Raw genomic sequence first — 16,817 nt, forward strand, 5'->3', positions numbered from 1 at the left:
CTGTTTGCTCATGCAAGGTGTTCAAGGAGATAGAGATGGGTGGGCACATAATGTTTTCAAGGAGCTTAAACCCTATCCATGGTAGAGATTCACTGAGAGCAATCACAATTTCTTTCAGCGCAAGCTCTTCCTCAACTGCATTGAGTTCCAAAACATTTATTTATTTTATTTATTTTTGCATTTGTAGAGCGCGCTACAGCCCACAAGCAACGAGGCGCTATAAGGAAATTTAAGAAGGCTTGCTTGAGGGTTACAATAAGCGGCCCTAAAAGGTGTATTTAAATACGTTCGCTTAGGTGCATTTGCATGGTTACAGAGAATAGAACATTGTTCCCATTCCTCTCATTTTTCTTTGAAAGAAAGTGTGTCATTTTTTAACTTTTCTTGACATTTGCATTACCGGGCTTTGTTGTGGTTTTCTGAATGCAGGCTCTACTCGCCCGCCGCGGTTGCTCGCTTGTTGAGTCTGCAGGTAACATTACATTTGAGGTTGCATCAAGGGCTTCTGAGGCTATGACCTCCACTTCCACCATCAGATCTTCAGCACTCCTCTGTTTTAACATGGGCATGATTGAGGATCTTAAAGGTCTTTCTTCAGGGAGTAGGGAGTAGCTTTTTCACACTCCTCTGCTCCACTCTGCTTATTTTGCTTCCTGGAGCATATCACTCGTACGCTCGTTTTCACTCGATTTGCAGAGTCCTACAAACTGGCGTGACTCATTACTTAATTTCACAGTTCTTCCACACAGCTGGACACTCTTAGGCATGGCTCAACAGCAACAAACAGGCAGACTACCAATTGATCAAACCTGATTCCGGCCCCTTGCCTCCTACACCCAGCAAACAGCCAAACAGCACTTCCGGTGCACTGCCGTGTATGCACACGCTCAGACGCGTGCAACCGTGGTGTTTTGTAGCTGCTTCCTGGCAAGCAGGTGTGAGGAGCCAAATGATGAAAAACAATAAAAACAAGGAACAGATGTAAGTCTATATTAGGAGTTACATATTGAATAACTTTACTAAAGTCCACTTCAATGCTTTAGCTATCTAATATAAGAAGAGTTGGCACCCTTATCCAATTAGAGTCTCTCACAGTAGGGAAAGTCCTCCCAGCACAAACAGCACTTCTTGTGCACTTCTGTGTATGTGCACATGCGGATGCGTGTGACGCTGGGGTTTTGTAGCTTCTTCCTGGCAAGCAGGTAGGAGGGGCCAGATGATCCTTTTGCAATTAGAGTCTCTCAGCAGGGAAAGTCCGTGTTAGGCAGAATTATATGCAGTACCCTTTGGGAGCACCACACACAATTAAGACTACAAGTGACAGTACAAATTCACCTTTGCTACACACCTGTACTACACAGTAAAGTGGTAGCAATGGCTGAGCAGCCAGACTTATCTCAAGAGTAAGTGAGCAGTATCAAATAGTTACACAAAGGACAGCAGTTACTATGATTCAAGCAAACATTGACTCAAGGTTTCCAAGTAAAAGAATATGCATTTATTTACTCTTTAGTTATATAACATTTCACTATTATAAAGCAGTTTAAAAATCACACACCTAATACACCACAGCACTCCCAATAAATTCCAGACAAGTTAAGCTCACAAAATGAAGTTGGAGCAAAATGGCACTCCAGAAATTCAAAAGGTAGGGAAAGACAAAGGTAGGCAGACATTGAACCACACCAACAGGTAAGTACTCAGGGCAATTGAGCAAGAGTAACTACAGTTTAGTTTAGTTTATTATTTGTATGGCACGCCATACCCTGGAGTATCAGGGGGCAAACAGACAAGGATATGCTCAACTTAGTTACAGATACATAGAAATCAGATGAAGGTACAGAGATGCTCGGCTAATTGCAAGTACAAGGAAACGGCAGGACGTGTAGACATAGACATCAGCAATATTACAGTAAGCAGATATGAACAGGGAGAGATCAAGGACAGGGGAGCAAGGAGCATGCTCCTGCATGGTCCTGTTCACGTAATATATAGTTATATACAGTTATGTACAATGTGACAAGTGGAATAGTTAGCTGTCATTGGCTCTCAGCCACGTAGTGAGGTTTTGTCTAAATTTTGCGAAAGGCTGAGGTTCTCTGACGTCATGGGGGAGGGAGTTCCATAACTGCGCAGCCTTGACCGGGAAGCTATTTCCTCCTATAGTGGCAAGTTTGAAACGTGGAACTTGGAGGCAGTTTGCGTTGGCTATTCTGGTAGGTCTGGAAGAAGTCCTTTTGCGTAATCTATCCATGAGGTAAGGTGGAGCTTTGTTATTAATACATTTGTGGGTGAGGGAAGCGATTTTGAGATGAATTTTGTCTATGGTGGAGAGCCATTTGTATTCTCTTATTGTAGAGCATATATGCTCATTTCTATTAATCTTGAGTGCTGCTCTCAAGGCATTGTTCTGGAGCACTTGAATTTTGTGGATGGTCTGTTTATTTGCTCCAATGTAAAGTCCATTACAATAGTCTAATTTGGATAGTATCAAGGCTCTGGCAAGTGTAATGCAACTATCTGTGGAGAGGAATTGGTTGCTCGCTCTGATAAGTTTGCATGTGTATGCTGTAGCAGAAGCTAGAGAGTTAACTTGTTTGGTAAAGTTCATGGTGGCGTCTAGGTAAAATCCTAAGGTTTTTACTTCGTGAGCTACTTTTATATTGTTCCCATCGATAATGAAGTTGTCGTAATCAGGGCTGAGTTTGGATATACAGGTAGTGGTGCCCAGGATGATAAGCTCAGTTTTATCATCGTTCAGGCATAAGCCGTGTGTGGCCATCCATGCCTGAACGATGCTATAGATCCTGTTCACTAGGGCCAGGTCCTTGGCGTAGTCTCCTGAGAGCGGGAGGAGGATCTGGGTATCGTCTGCGTAGTTGGTGTAGGCGATACCCAGCTGATCCATCTCATCAAAGAGAGGCTTCGTGAAGACATTGTAGAGTGTGGGTGACACACAAGACCCTTGTGGCACTCCGCATGTTATGGGAATGGGATCTGCTGAGGCTGATGGAGCGAAGACTCTCATGGTCCGATTACTCAGGAATGACTTGATCCAAATTATGGCCTCTTTTGAGAAGTGGGCTGCCGAGCCGAGGTGACTACAGAGGACTGTGTGGTCCACTAAGTCGAATTCCGCTGATAGGTCTAGGAGGAGAAGTAGGGCCGCTTGGCCATTGTCTCTGCAATCGTCTATTTGGGCCTTAAGGTCTATTAACGCTGTCTCGGTCCCATGTTGCGGGCGGAATCCTGATTGACGGGTTCCAAGTAGGTGGTTAGACTCTAGGAAGTTTTGAATTTGCAGGTAAGCTACTTTTTCTAAAATTTTTAGAAGAAAGGGCACAGTCGTGATGGGCCTGAAGTTAGTCGGAATGGCAGGGTCAAGGGTTTGCTTCTTTAGTAGTGGCAGTACCCAGGACTCTTTTAGGTTGATCGGTACTGAACCTGAGGTAAAGGAGGAGTTGATTAGTTTGGTTATAAATGGCAATAGTTCTCTCGGAGCATCCTTGATGAGTTGTGCTGGGCATTGGTCGCCTTTGCAGTTGGACGGTTTAAGTCCCAGGATGACTTTTTCTACCTCTATGATCGATACCTTAGAAAATCAGAATCGGGCTCCCAACTTGGGCTGTGGCGGTGGCGCTGAGCTTTGAGGGATGTGTGGTGTTAGCGATGCCTTCTTGATGGCAATTTTGGTTTGTAGATTTGCTACTTTGTTTGTTAAAGCAAGTTGTATGCAAGAGCACCATTTTTTATCCTTGGTACAGTTTTTTTGGGGTACAACGGGTGTTTCTAATTCTTTCAGAACGCTGAACAGTTCTTTGACACTAGATTTTGAGTTGGATATTCTAGTATTGTAGGTTTCTTGTTTGGCTAATGGTATTTCTTTCTTGTATTGGGAGGAGGCTTTGGAGAGGTTGAGTTTATTTTTGACTGATGGGGAAAGTCTCCAAATAGTTTCAAGTTTTCTTTTGGCCAGCCTGAGATTTTTTAGATGGGGCGTGAACCAAGAATTGAGGTGTTTTTTTGTTTTGCTATTTCTTAGTTTGAGCAGGGCTATGTGATCCAGGGCTGAGGTCATGGCTGCATTATAATGTTCAACTAACAGATTAGGGTCCATGCTGTCAGATAGTGAGTTCAATTTAGGTATTATAACGGGCATCAGATTTTCTGCTGTCATTAGTTTTTTATTTCTCGTTGGCAGAGGTGGGGCGGGTGAGGACGGGGCAGTGGCCCGGTTGGTTGTCACTGTGAATAATAGCAGGTGGTGGTCAGTCCAGATCTGCGGTACAGAATCCGTAATATTTACTTCGCAATTATGTTCTGCTATCCAATCAAGGATGCAACCTTTGTTGTGGATGGGTAATTCAACTTTTTGGGAGAATCCCAGCTCTTTCAAGGTCAGAGCAATCGCTGTCGATTGGGTGTCCTTATTGTCATTATAGCCTAGATTAAAGTCTCCTAGCACTATTGTTTGGGATGTATTTTTTAGGTTATTGGACAGGGATGTCGAGATGTCCTCAGCGAAGGTTCCGATAGGACCTGGTGGTCTCTAGATGAGGATGATGATTAGGGTTTGGGAGTTGGCGATGGCTATTTTGACCGTGAGGCATTCACAGGATTGCATATTGGTAGTAGTGATGATCCTCATGTCCAGGCTAGTTTTAGCTATGATTGCTAGACCTCCACCTCGGGTGGTAAGTCTGTCCGCGCATAGGACTGTATAGTTGTCTGGGACTGCTAGTGATAAGGCTGGGCCAGCCGCATCATGTAGCCAGGATTCTGAGATGGCCAAAAAGTCTAGGTTGTCTGTGGCAATGATATCTGAGATCTCTGTGGCGTGTGCGACTAGCGACCTGGAGTTTATAAGTGCACCTTTGAGATATGGTTTGTGGTCTGCTAAGTTAGGGCAGGTGGTGTTATGACTACCTTTGGTTGTCTGTTTGGAGTTGTTTATTCTGGGTCTGTTGGGCTTGGGCTGTTTCCTGGTGGGTTCTGCAATACCCTTCAAAGGTAACTGTATTTTATTTTGGAATTTTAGTAGTGATAGAATCAGGGTAAAAAGGCTTAAGGCCAAAGTCACTAGGTCAAAAGTCTTTTGCTCAAGATCACACAGTTCAGGGTAGTTCGCGGTAAAGTTCGTGCCACGGATTCCGGACGAGGTTGGTTGGCAGAAAAGTTAGTTCATAGAGAAGAGAAGGACAAGCCCTCGGATTGGAGAAAGATTTCACACACTTTCCCCGCGGCTGAACGAAACGAGCATCCGGGTTTGCACAGTACCTTAAAACGGAGAGGAAGCTGTAACTGAGGTGGACGTTCCTGGTAGTTCCAGCAGGCTCACGGTTCCTGAAGAGACTGTCGGACTGACACGAAGTAGGAAGACTGGAGGATCCTGCACTACCCAGGGAAGAAACCAGCAGCAGAGCAAAGCAACGAATAAAAGGTGTGCTCTTTAAAACCCAAGCAGGGTCTGACCTTCCTGGCTATCCGGCCCACTGTAGCTTTATACAGCAAATTCGACCAGAGGAGGGGTCCTGGCTTGAAGTTTGGGTGAACTGGTTGGTCCCACCAGCTCAAGGGAAGACGATTCCTGAAGGATCATCTGTCGTTGGAGTTCGAGGATTTGGACCTGCAGCAGAGCTTCACTGGGCGGTTCAGTCGTGGTAGGGGTTCTCTTCCGTCAGCCCCTCATCGATTCTTTCGTTCCAGTGGCGACTCTGCCTTTCCAGTCCCAGAGACCTGTTTTTTATACAGTTTTCCCCCATTTACACAGCCTGGCTGTCAATCACACAGCAGGGTAGCTGTCCTGGCAAGGACTGTCACCCAGTCAATCAAACAGGAGGGCGACTTGGGTTACCAAGGAAACCCATGGCAGCGGTCCTAAGACCCCTCCCTCACATCCTGCCTACCCAGACTTTCAGGCACCTTAAGGAGGGCTTCTGTCCAGAAGCCCGCGAAAGACGGCGAACAAAGGGACCAAACCTGGTTTGGCATGCAGAGTAAAACACGAGAAAGACTTTAACAACAAGAAATTGTGAATAAACCCAGCCGGAGCCGAAATAAAATATATTTGGTCAAGTAGGTTTATGTTCGAGGCTACTAAAAAAGCCTAAAACAATACCATGGTTATTTAAGATAACCACGGTAGAAATAATAGGGTAGTTACCACTGCCACCAGCCAAGTCTTGATGAAAAGGGAGCGAAACAGTGCTCCAAGAGAAACAGACAAAAAGGGATAAGAATTAACCCTTTCCAATACTCCATGTAAGATGGGGTGTACTGGGTCTGTAGTTTAAAGAGACTACATAAAGTTAATGGCAACTTTACATGTTGCTGGGAGACAGTAGTCAGTCCCAGAAAAATGGAGTCAGAGGGAAGTCTAAAAGACAACCTTGTGTCACTGCACTGAAGGTGCTGTGTAACACACATACAAATGATGCTCATGGAGTAGGTGAGGCTCCAGAGCCCAAGATCACACGAATGGTAAAAACACACATAGCAAAATACATGTAAGAGTGGGAAAAAGGCTCACACTCTTACCAGGTGAAAGAAAATAAACCCTAGGAATGCTGAGGGACTCAGTAGGTAAGGGAAATTAGCCATTTATGAGAATTCGCCCTAACAGTCCGCCTAGCACAAACAGCACTTCTGGTGCACTTCCGTGTATGTGTATTTTCTTTGACCCTTAACTACCCAAGTCTCAGAAAAATCTGAACATCGCTCTGCATTGCTGGTAATATAATGGGGGTATGGGCTGTGAACCAGCAGTCATCTGAAATTTTACCAACACTTGCGGGTGTCAATGCAATTTCAGTACTGAGGGAGGAACATAGGTCAGGTGGTAAAACCTGAGCCTCTTGTTAGATGTGGCAAAGCGGGCCATAATGAGCAATACCCACGCCGCCAGCCACGGGACTCGATAGTGTCCCGATGCAGATAGAGTTAGGAACTGACCTGGATCCTTAATAAGTCAGACTGGGTTCAGGGCAGTCTAGACAAGTGCCACTTCCTCCTAAAGGAAGTCCAGCACGCTTCATGTGTACTCACTATTCACCAAAAACATGTAAGTACCTGGATAAATAGCACAAACATACACAGGGTGCGTCACCTAGAGACTTCCCTCAGAAAGGCACATTTTACTTAGACAGGATAATGAATCTAGTTAAGGCACTAAAAAAGAAAGGCGCACGTGTAAACCAACACCAATGGGACTGTTATCTAGATTGGTATACTGAGGCTACTAAGAGAGAGACTGAATCTAAGACCCAGGCATTGAAATACACTCAAGAAAAGATCCAGGAGAAAGTTAAATCCCTGAGAACTGTAACCTGCAGGTACCGGCACATCAAGCTGGGTACAAATGATTATCCATGGGTAGCTCCCGTTAAAGGAAAGTCCAGAACATATTTTGTGCACTTACAATCCTGCCATTTTAAATGTTACACCTGACTGACAACCGGCTAGCCCAGACTCTACCCAACTGCCAGCATATCATCAGTCCACTCCAATAAACCCTACGGTCGGTCTGTTTACCCCTAAAATACAAGCTTAGATCTCTAAACCTTTTTTACCTTCCTCTGCCACATTTTAAGTGTTTTCGAATACAACGCCCAATACCAGTACTGGTGCATTCCTGCTTAGGCAACTCCTGGGAGGAGGCGATACTTTAGTTACTGTACATGCCCTTTGTAGGGCTACTGATTTGTTTAATATTGTTCTCAGATTTTCAAAGGTACAAGAAGATCCTGTTAAGTTCCAGGAGGAACTCCACGTCATAAAAGATTGCTATCACTCCATGTGTCTTGATTTGGATCAGTTATTGCGAACAGTGCTGCCCACAGATACATTTACTTTGCTCAAAGTATGCCAGCGGAAGAACCTGCCACTGCCAGGGATCTGAAAATGTTTACTGATAGACTCGTGCAAACTGTTATTGAAATGTGTCCTGGAAAGACTGATTGGTCTAAGATAAAGGCATGTAAGCAAGCCAAGTGAGAAAATCCTGTTTGAAACAACGCTTTGAACAATATTCTGGTATTATTGATGCAGAGCTTATGGCTCCTCAAGCTGTGGTGGCTCAGTTTGCTATGGGCTTGCTACCTAAGATATCTTAAGGCAGTACTGATAGGATTGGAAGGAAAAGGTTTGGTTGAAGTTTTGTTAGCTGCACAGCACTTGCATGAAAAGGTCAAAAGACAAAAAGAAACTACAAAAGCCAAACATATTCCTTATTCCACCCTGCACTAGCTGGGTGGGGACAGGGAAGAGGGAGAGGACCACCTCAATCATAGGAACCAGGGAAAACGGCTGAGATGTATTACATGAACACGTGAAGTGATCGGTGTAATTACTGCAAAGAGTTTGGACACTGGAAAGCCAAGTGCCCACATCGGCCTCAGTATGACGGTCGAGGTGGATCGCCAACCACACCAATTGGAAGGACAAGGTCCTGTCCCTGCCGCCACCACTTCAGACTGATGGTTCGGATTGCCAAGGGGTCTCTGAACTTGTTGCACCACTTATATAAATTCATCCTACTGGCCTGTATGTTGTTTGTGTTTTTGCCGGTCAAATGATTTCATGTTTGGTTGACACTGGAGCATCATGCTCCATACTAAAAGCCTCTGAGTTTCCACGAATGATGCATTCTGATAATGTTGTAAATGATGTAGGTATAAGGGGTACACCAATACCTCATCCTGTGTCTACCCCGCTTATGGTTACGATAGGTCAATTTTCTGACCAACATGCATTCTTGCTGGGTCCCTGTACTCCTGTGAATTGTTTGGATTCGATTTATGGTGTCAGCTAAGTTGCTTGATTTACTGTTCCCCTGATGGTGTATACCTTGATATTCACGCTCACAAGGAGCACAAGGTGTTGGCAGTGTTACAGAAAATTACCCATTCGAACCGTGGAGACTGGACTGGCATTCCCTGTTCACAGCAGGGAATGTTGGACTGAATCCCAGTGAAATTATGATCAACCCATACAAATGACACTTGTCATATGGTAAAAGCTGAGCCAGAGAAAATTACTCTGAATCCTGCCAAGCTCCAGCCATGCATACCTCATTATCTCCTTTCCTCACAGGCTGAAGACGGTATTCACCCTGTAATGGAATCCCTACTCCAACAAGGTATTATTGTACCAAGATGCAGTCTGTGCAATACTCTCATTTTTCCAACCAAGAAGCCATGTAAACAGTTGTATCATTTTATTCAGGATATGTGTGCAGTTACCTCTGTATTACCGGCTTTTCTGATTGTACCCAGTCGAGCTACCATTTTGTCATGTATACTTTACTCGGCCAAGTATTTCACTGTTGTAGGTTTGTGTTCAGCATTTTACCACATGCTCATACATCCTGACAGTTACTTTCTGTTCACATTTACCCATAAATCCACTCAGTATGCATTCACTAGGCTTTCAATGGGATACGTAAAAGGTCTTGCTCTGTTCTCCCAAATTTTAAAGAAAGATCTCGATTCGGGTCAGTTACTAGGAGGGTCCATGCTGACACAGTATGTACCCCCCCCCCCTCTTTGGAAGCATGTGAGGAACACTCACTTATTCTGTTGAAAGAGGTGAAACGGATCACAAGGCATCTAAAGATAAATTACAGTTGGGTCTGATCACTGTGCGATACCTAGACCTTGAGATTTCTGCTGGGGAAAGACATTTGACCCATGATGAGATTGCCTTGATATAGAAGGTCCCTAATCCCTAGATCAAGAAGCAGATGAGGGTATTCCCCTGGGATGGTAAGTTGCTGTAGACAATGGGTCCTTGGGTAAGTATCCACAGTTAAGCCCCTTCAGAACCTCAAGCCTGATTCAACCCCCAATTCCCTGCCTGGGGCTCAGGAGACAGATGATGCCTTTGTCACCATTGAGCAAGCACTCGCAATGGCTCTGTGTTTAGGGCTGCCGGATTACAGTAAGCCCTTTGTGCTGTTCTGCGATGACTGCAACGGGTTTGCTCAAGGTGTGTTGACTCAGTTACCCTGTGATAAGCACCAGCCTGTGTCATACCACAGCTTAGCTTTAGATACAGTAACTGTGGGACTCCCAGTTTGTCTGATAGAGAAAATGAACTCTCTGACATGATTGAGGTTCACCATGCTGTATTGTCATTATTGCTTAAAGGGAGCACACAGCATGTGCCAAATTCCCATCTCACCTTACATGAAAGTTAGCCTATTTCTGCTGCCAATGTAACTTTGAATTCTGAATCCTGCCTCTTTGCTCCCAACCCCAGAGGACGGGGAGCCGCATGCCTGTCAGGTTGACGTGGAGACACTCTTGTCACCCTGTGTAGATTTGTCTGATGTACCTTTGTTGAATCTTGACTTGATACTTTTTGTTGACAGATCTTGTACCCATGTTCTAGAAACTGGGGATTCATTTTCTGGGTATTCTGTATGTCCCCCCAATTGCTGTTCTAGAAGCATATCGAAAAATCAGCAGAGGTGGCACTCACCCATGCGTGTACTCTGGCCCGAGATAGCTCGACTACGATCTATACCGACTTCAGGTATGCCCAAGTTGTTGACTTTGCAGTTCTCTGCAAGTGGTGTGGATATTTAACTTCCACAGGCACCCCCATATTAAATGAAAACTATGTATTAGCTTTATTGAATGCTTTGTTACTCCCTGCAGCTGTAGCTATAGTAAAATATAAGGGACATGATCCTTCACATTCATTTACAGCCCAAGGAAATGTGTTGGTAAATGGTGCAGCACACTCTGTGGTCTTAAATGGGCCCTGGCTCCTAATGAATTTCTTGTTTGTGTTGCAGTTCCATGGTCATTTATCCCTTCCCTTTCCAGTCTGGCAATCCTCCAAGATCAGGCTCCAGAAGCTAAAGAGGTGATCTGGACTCAACAAGAATGTAAGTTGGGGGTGGACTCCGTGTGGCGCTCCTCAGATGGCCACCTGGTGGCACCAAAGGTACTTCTCCCCTACCTGCTCCGTGAAGCTCATGGTTTATCTCATTCAGGTAAAAAGGCTATGATCACTTTATTGCATCACTATTGGATGGCTCCTGGTTCTGCCACAACGCCTCAGAGTTATTGTGAAAATTGCATCATATGTTTAACATACAATGTTGGGAGAGCAATGCCCATGAAGATGTCTGCATGTCCTCTATCAGAAGGTCCACTCTTACATGTGCAGACATACTTCATACAGCTCCCTTCCTTCATGACCTATGTTTACTGTTTGGTCCTTGTTGATGTATTTTTTGCGTGGGTGGGGGCATTTCCCTGTAAAAAAGCAGATGCGGTAACAGGGGCTAAGAAGTTGTTAGCAGAGTTGATACCTCGGTTTGGATTGCCCCTTAGTATAGACAGCCACCAAGGTACCCATTTTACTGGTCACGTTATCAGAGAAGTGTGTAAAGCGTTCCATTGCACTTATCACCTGCACTCTAGTGCACATGTAAAATGCCTGAATGGGGACCTTAAGTTGCGGCTGTCCAAAGTTTGTAAAGAGACAGGGATGAAATGGCCCCACGCCGTGCCCTTGGTTCAGTTGCCATGCACAACAACCTGCAGCATAAACACAAACTGTCTTCCCATGACATCCTCACAGGTCGTGCCATGAGAATGGGAACTGCACCCCCAGCAGTTCCCCATATTCAAAGTCTGCCATTACAGGACACTATGCAGATTAAATATTGTTGCATGTTGATTAAAACTGTCCGATATCTCCATGCACAGGTCCTGAACAGGCTACTAAGCCCTGCTCCTCTCTGTAGCCACGACAATGGGTCCTGGTGAAGGTCCACCAGTGGAAATCTGTGCTACAGCCGAAGTAGTGTGGTCCGTTTCAGGTTCTTGTGACTATGCATTCGGCCGTGAAGTGTTTGAGCATCCTGGCCTGGATCCACATGCTGCATTGCTGCAAAATTGCCACCCCAGCTGATGATATCACTCCTACATTAACTGATCTTCCTTGGTTTGACTCCAGGTCCACCACAACCACCAACACCACTACCATTGACGTCTCCAATCATTTGCTGATGTCAGACTCTGCCAGTGTTGTTGGGATGGAACAGCCAGTACCAGAAGGCCAGGGCGCGGCCTTCGATCAGGCAATATGTTCAAATGCCGCACTAGGATCCACAGCTTCTGAATCTTTTGCAAGTAGTGAGATCCCGGGTAGAACTATTGATAAGGCTTTGTCATCAGGCAGTCGAAGTTCTGGAAGAAACAAACCAGATTCAGGCCTCACTGTTGGTGTATCATCGCCAATGTCTGACCCCTTCCGGATCTCAGAATGCAACATGCAAAAGGTACGTGTTGTGATCCCATGGAAGAGTACCTGGGAGTCAATAGCTCTGAACAAATGGGCCACTGGCCAAGTCACTCACCCCTGGATTTGTCCCCTCAACAAAGATGAATCCCCCTCAGGTGGTGGTGCGCTGGCACAGAGCAGAAGCCACTACTGGGGATTTACCCTATTCTGCAAGTTATATCCCATGCTGGTATTATCCATTGGTCATTCTGTTTGTTATAATGGCCCTCGTATGGGCATGGCTCAGGCCCCTAGGAATTGTTGTAGTTTGGACTTTTAGATGAAACATTTGATCATAAACTTTGAACCATGGATTTTGTTGTCCTGTACCTGAGTCTTGGTGGAACTTTTGAACATTGATATGTACTTTGCTGCATCTTTATCGAGCCGCTAAACTATAAACTGGAAGTTTGGTCGGGCGGAATTATTTTGCCCATGTCCTGCATCCTACCTGCTTTGATGAGCTAAATCGAACTTTGCCCTCAAATCACGGGATTAAGACACATAGAGACAGTCTGACCCAATTGTCAAGGTTAGTGGAGGATATTGCACATGCTACTGCATCCTCCTTGACTCTATTATCCCAAGCAAAAGTAGCCATCATAATAATGGTGCTTCAGACTAGTATGGCTCTAGCCATCATTCTGGCCTCACCGAAGGGCGTCTGTGCAGTAGTGAAGAGCGAGTGCTGTACTTTCATTCAAGTTACACAAGCAATATTACTGTTCACCAATCCACCGTAATCGAGAGTTGTCATTTTCTCCACCACAGAATCTATGATATTTGACATTGTGAAGTGCAGGCTGCCCTTATTTCGGAGGCCAAAACTTTAGTCTTGAGCTACCCACTGAATTAGAGAAAAGTAATTTGAATTACAATGTCTTTCCTAATATTTTCTGAAAATGTCTGTTTTTCTTTAATGCCATTTCAGTGTAGCAAACTGTATTTACATGTTAAAGAAGTGTATTTACTTTTTTCAATGATGAAAGCTGAAATCTATGTATGAAAATATATATTACATGGCCACGGTAGTGGCCATGTAGTTATGGTTAAGTTGCTTTTTCCATAGGAAGAGCACTTTTTGGGTGGCTTATAACTTCGCTCTCCCTGGACGGATCCTCACCAAACTTTGCAAAAAAAGTATTTGGGTCACTCAGAATTCTTTTGCAAAGTTTGGTGAGGATTCGTCCAGGGGGGGCAAAGTTATAGGGGGAGTCCCAAAACTTTTTTTTTTCCCATAGACTGAATGGGAAAAACATTTTGCTCGCGCCTACAGCCCAAACCGCTGGACGGATTTCCACCAAATTTGGACCAGGAGCAGCGGCTTGGTCCCGAAAGCGTGCTTTTGTAAATTTGGTGAAAATCCGTCCAGTAGTTTTTTTTTAAAATTACCAAAAAGTAGGTAAAACAAAAATTAGTGATATCTGTGTTCGGTTCGCGGACACACTTCCCTGTTCGCTCCGCGGACAGTGTCCTGATTGGCCAATCGTCTTGCGCGATGTTCGCGGACATGCAACGTGTTCGCTGATTGGACGGTGTGGAGCGTGAAGCGCTTCAGATTTTTCGGTAGCACCCGCCATCTTGGATTCGCGGACGTCCGCGGACAGCGTGGTGAAACTTTGTTCAAAATGTGTATTTAGTAGAGTGTGTTGGTGTGTAGGAGTGTTTGGGGAGGGTGGGAGTGTATGAGATAGGATGAAAGTTGTGTTTTTATGTGTTAGACATTCTTTTTGTGTTCAATTTGTTTGCGGACATCACGGGTGTTCTGAAATGTTCTAAATAAACTGACGGGGGGTGTTCTAAGGACTCAATATGTGTCCGATTTGTTCGCAAGCAAAGTGAAACTGTTCTAAGAACACACGCGGTGTCCAGGGAGTGTTCGTAGGGGGTGTCCTGAGGACGCTGTCCGTATTGTTCTCTGTCAAGTTGAATGTGTTCTAAGAACACCCGCGGTGTCCTGAAATGTTCGCAAATAAACAAAATGGGGGTGTTCTGAAGACGCTTCTAAGAACACTCGCAGTGTCCGGGGAGTGTTCGTAGGGGGTGTCCTGAGGACGCTGTCCGTATTGTTCTCTGTCAAGTTGAATGTGTCCTAAGAACACTCGCGGTGTCCTGAAATGTTCGCAAATAAACAAAATGGGGGTGTTCTTAAGATGTTTTTGAGAACACTCCCGGTGTCCTGGAATGTTCGTAGGGGGTGTCCTTAGGACGCAGTCCGTATTGTTCGTTGTTAAGTTGAAAGTGTTCTAAGAACTATCGCGTTGTTCTGAAATGTTCGTAGGGGGTGTCCTGAAAACGGTGTCCGTATTGTTCGCTGGCAAGTTCAAAGTGTTCTAAGAACACTCACATTGTTCGCAGACATTAAAAGTTTCCCATAGATCATAGTTGAAATGTTTGACTCTATGGATGTGATATGCTGCGGTGGTTGTTGCCAGGGCATACAGTCTTGGATGCATGGCCATTTGGCCATTTGGCCATGCACCCAAGACTGTATGCCCTGGCAACAACCAACGCAGCATATCACATTCATATTTGCTTATAACTTTGGGTGAAAAACAAATGTATAAGGAACAAAGGTATTAGATACTATGGATGTGATATGCTGCTATGGTTGTCCTTATTATTGTATACTTACTGTTTGGTCTAGTAATGGGAGTCCATGTTTTTCTTCTTCATTTCTGTGATAAAAGAAAATAGCATGATAGTATTAGTATTTTGTAATGACTTATTACATTATATAAGCAATATACTTTTATTTTTTTTCGACCCTCATATTTAGTAGCGTACAAATCAGAGTACTGTGCAATTTGCTCAGTTTCTGTATTTGTTGCTAAAATCATTGGGTCTGTGGGAGAAAAAAAAATCCATGTTGGATTAAAAAAAAAAACTTTTTCTGTTATGCTACAGTTTATTTGTTTGTTTGTTTTCAGTGTTCACTTGTTGTTTCTGGCTAATGCTTTATACTTTGCTTTGTTGTATTTTTTTTGGAGCAGTAACAGATTCGTCATTTGTTTTGATATTATAAAATTTTGGAGCAGTTAGATACCAATTGGCATATTCTAACTGTCTATTTTTTTAATATATTTTAGTGGTTTTGATTTATCTATTTGGATATTGTTAAATTTTTGGACAGTTAGATACCAATTGGCGTATTCTAACTGTGCATTTGTTGGCCTAATTTAGTGGTATTCATTTATCTGATTAGTTGTTGTAGAATCTTTGAGCTGTTAGATAGCTTTTGGAGTATTCTAACAGTTTATATTATTTTAACACAAATTTATAATTTTGGGACAGTTAGATACCAATTGGCGTATTCTAACTGTGTACTTTTTGGTCTAATTTAGTGGTATTCATTTATCTGATTAGTTGTTGTAGAATCTTTGAGCAGTTAGATAGCTTTTGGAGTATTCTAACAGTTTATATTTTTTAACACAAATTTACTTAAAGGTTTAAATACAGTTTATTTATCAAATTTTGGTTTTAAGAACATCAAATAAGCGTTTGTAAGATTTGCTGGTAATCTCTGCCTTAGAGTAATGGTACTATCATTACATTCAAACCATCCACATTTCTTTTTTATATATGCTGTGTAGTGCCCTGAATTGGTTGTGGCTCCTGCATGGTAGATTATACCTATTGTTGTGAAGGTTTTCTTACCAAGTGATATTTGACTATGTGTGAATCCAGTCAGCTTGCAGTTGTTTTTGGTACCATCTGCATTGTAACGTAGAAGCATTAGTATTACGTATTTACTATGTGTTTGTATTACTAACGTGGAGCGATTATCTGAATTGCAGGTAGAGCATAATCTACCATGGTTTGCATTTTGTACAAGTTGCTGAAATGGAATGGATTCACAATTTGGTATTGATATATATATGAAGCGTTCATTGGGAATTTCTTCTTGTGTCACATTGTTGCACAGAGTGCATGTATGTTTCCACATGTATGAAATCTGGAAGATTTCCTTTATAGGTATGTTTTTGTTTTCCAGTACTTGTAGTAAGTACATTAAACATTCTTGTGGATCCTCCTGTGAGTTTATAGTGAATTTCACCATTCCAGCACAGTAGTCCAATTCTTGTCTTATTCCATAAACGCTATATGTGTTGTCAGGATTGTTTTTTGCGTTTCTATGAAGTACTAACATTTGCATACACAATGGGTCTCTAAAGTGTAAGTAAATGTTGTCAACAATTGGTGGTAATTGAAATAGAATATTCATTGCTACATTTGCATAGCAACTTACACCAACTATATTTGAGAATTTAAATGGTCCAGGTAGTTCTGTATCTAACTGCTTTTTTTTTGGAGTTTGTCTTCCTTCTTTAAAGAAGTACCTGGTTTACTTTCTCTAATTGATTCTTTTTTGTTTGTGGTACTTGATGAAGTATTAGTTTCTTTTACTCTCTTTGGAGGATTTGCAGTGACGTCCTGTTGCATTTCTGTTTGATTTAGTTTTCTTTTACAACGTTTTAGTTTTTGTGGAACAGAATATGTGTTTAGATGGGGAGTGTATA

Source organism: Ambystoma mexicanum, chromosome 4p (genome assembly GCF_040938575.1).
Source record: "Ambystoma mexicanum isolate Mex_15411 chromosome 4p, UKY_AmexF1_1, whole genome shotgun sequence".
Lineage (NCBI taxonomy): Eukaryota > Metazoa > Chordata > Amphibia > Caudata > Ambystomatidae > Ambystoma > Ambystoma mexicanum.